This window comes from Stegastes partitus, unplaced genomic scaffold, assembly GCF_000690725.1.
Source record: "Stegastes partitus isolate 25-593 unplaced genomic scaffold, Stegastes_partitus-1.0.2 Scaffold1303, whole genome shotgun sequence".
Classification (NCBI taxonomy): domain Eukaryota; kingdom Metazoa; phylum Chordata; class Actinopteri; family Pomacentridae; genus Stegastes; species Stegastes partitus.
The window spans coordinates 72,566-75,887 of NW_007579034.1; positions in this window are offsets into that span (position 1 = coordinate 72,566).

The following is a 3,322-nucleotide window of genomic DNA, read 5'->3' on the forward strand; positions in this document are numbered from 1 at the left end:
ACAAAGTTTTTATTGTTCTACAAGTTCTTATATTTTTGCACTGAAAGGACTGCACCTTCGTTTCGTTGTACTTGTTACAATGACAATAAAACAAATCTGAATCTGAATCTGAATCTGTTGTCAGAGCCTTTTTCATCAGATTAGTGATGTGCTGGAGTAATTAAGGCACCTCCCCTCAGTGCCTCCCTAAGAAATCCCAATGGAAGACCACATGGAGGCATGGCTACTAGTGGTTCCTGATTAACTCCAAACCAGCTGATCAAAAGCTCAAAACCTAGTAGTGACTCATTTATCACTTTGACATTAGTGGTTTGGAGCACCACAAGTAGTGACTCACCGCTACTCACCATAAAGCCTGCCATTAGGAAGCACCTACTGACAACTGAGCTACTCTGTAAGATTTCATTAGGAGCTACTCATTAAGTAATGTAGATCAGCGTCCAACTAAGAGTCCATAAAAACACAGTTGCAGCAGTAATCAGGAGGTGCAGAGCAAGTCATAGTACAACAATCAGAGCCACGTCTTTCTAAAACGACACCACGGACAAGGTGGTGTTTTCAAAAGAAGGCCTTGCTTGGTGTTCGGCACAAAACTGCAACATTAAACTTTGCTAAAGAACATAAACAAGAAGCCAGATCTTTGGTCACATGAGGCCAAGATACATTTGTTCAGCTCAGATGAGGTCCAGCATGTTGGATGCACAGCTCCAGCAGGGTGATGATACGGGGCTGCATGAGTGCAAAAGCTGTTGGGGGAGACGATATTTATGGATGGCACCATAAATCCCTGTAAATATATATTAACCCTGGCTGACAAAGTAACGTCCAGTCTGCAGAAGGGGAATGTTTTAGCATGATAGCAATCGATACCTCCGAAATCATATCAGAGTTTCCAAAGAAGACGACCTGGTCAAGTATGTGGCCTGATTGGAATAATAAAGAGAAAGGCAGAGCTTCAGAACCCCTGCGTCTGACCGACAAAACATCCGTTATATCTGTCTGGTATTATAAAAGTTTCTGCTTTATTCTAAGTTATATATTAGAGCCATGTTTTGACAAGTTATCTGAACTGCTCTACAACATCCGCAGGTCTCCCCATGTTGTATGTGTGAAAGCTGGTCAAGACTAAATGCTGCTAATTTGATTCGTAGCACTTGTGTGCTTCCTGCTGTAACAAATCAATATTTCTGCTGTGGGAAAGGCTTTATCTGAACAGTGTAATGTGGCACCGAAACAACGGTTACGTGGGATGAGATATTTTGAAACTTGAGCTTGTGTGTGTGTTTCTCTGGTCAGAAAAAAATTAACGTCTTTTTTTTAAAGGTTGCAAAATAGAAGTGGGAATAAAAGATGCTGCAGATAAAACAAGCACTGACAACGGTACACACTGTTATGTTGTATATTAATAAACTGACATGATAAGGGACATCTCTGGTGGGTGTAACTGATCAGCTCACAGCGCAGCAATCCTCTGCTGTTGAGGTTCAAGAGCCTGCAGCAGAACTCATAACACAACATGAGTGACTTTTACTTTTCACTATACGTTGAATGTAAACTATGTTAAACACAGACATTAGATCTGTAACACGGGCTGCCTGGAGAGGATGAAGTACTTTCTCAATTGTCTACAGAAGTGGCTCTCAAACTGGGGGTCGGGACCCCCATGGGGGTCCCAAGATAATTTCAGGGAGTCGCCAGATCATTGTATAGATAAATAAATAAATAAATAAATAAAGCCTACACTTATCAAATAAATGTGTATTAGAGCTGTCAAAATAAAAGTGTACACTTCTTCCCACTCCTGTCTAGAACTTGTTAATATTATGATTTGATTATGTGTAATTATTCTTTTTTAATGCTCTTTTTTAAAAATTATTTTCTTTTGTTTTTATATTATTTTCCCCCTTTCATTTGTTTGAAATAAATTCAATTCATTCAAAAGAAAACTAACGTGTAGTAACGTAAAGGGATTAATCTGTGGAATTAACACGTTCATTTTTAACCCATTACTGCATGAACAACAAAGTTATTACTCACAACATATTAAAAATTCAATTTGGGGGTCACAAACACAAACTTATGTTATCTTTGGGGTTATGGCTCAAAAACTTTGAGAACCACTGGTCTATAGCAGGGTTTCCTCTCGGATGTTTTCCAGCAGCAGGGGAAGCAGACTCTCCAGGAGCCGTGGCGGCGTAAACAAATGACATTTGACTGAGGCTTTAATTTTACAACCTATTAATTGAATGGCCAGCTGAAAATGGCTTTTTAAAGGCTGAATGTAAATTTAAAAAATTAAATTAAATTAATAATAATAAAAACAATAAACAATAATTTCTTGATCAGGTTGTAGAATCAGTGGTAAAGTTTGCACTCAGGCTCAGAACAATTCATTTTTCAGGGTTTTTAGAAGAAGAAGAGCTCTGAGGCTCTGTTGTAGGGAAATTCTCCAAGAGGCTCAGCAGCATCCAGGCTGCAGCTGATCCCCTGCAGCCTGATTCAGATCATTCCTCTCAGGACAGAGTACAGTGGCATGATTGATCATTGCTCTTACAATGGGAATACACTGAATTTATTTTATTTTTTATTTATTTAACAGAAATATTGACATGTATATTAAGAAAGGAAAAAATAAGAAAGGACAAAAGGTTCATGGACACTCCCCATTATCAGTGTGGTCGAGCCTTGAGTGGAACCGACTGTTTCTTTCAGCACATGTGGGCCCCATCCTGAAGCCTGAGCTCCCCTTTAGATTCTTCCTCTTCTACTCTCATCTCTCTCTCCTGCTCCTCCACTCGGATCTCCTTCACTTTGCTCCACTGCTCCTCCCTGTCTGATGTTACTGGTCTTATAAATTAAACATTAACTTTAGATCATTTATACTCACATCACATCTGATTACAGTGTGATCACTGTTTGTTTTTTTTACCGAACCATCATCATTTATGAGTCAGTAAACGGCTGATGCTACCTGGCTATCGTCATCTTCATCAGGTGTCTTTCTCATCTTAGAGAAACATGTGAACAAGCTCATCTGAAGATGCAGTCAGCAGTTCCATCATGGCGTGTAGATGTTAGCTTCATGCTATCAGTTTACTCACGTTAGCCACACTGGGTTGGCCCCAGGCCAAATGAACTTAAGCTACCCATATGCTATGTAACAATAGCGGGCCATCAAAATTTATTTAACTTGTAAAATCTATTCTGAGTTACCTTAATTTAATAAATCTACCTTTCCTCCTGTAAATCGCTGCCCTATTTTCCAGGACGACCCTCCTCTGACTGACCTGGAGCTCTGGCGAGTAATTAACGTCGCATTAAC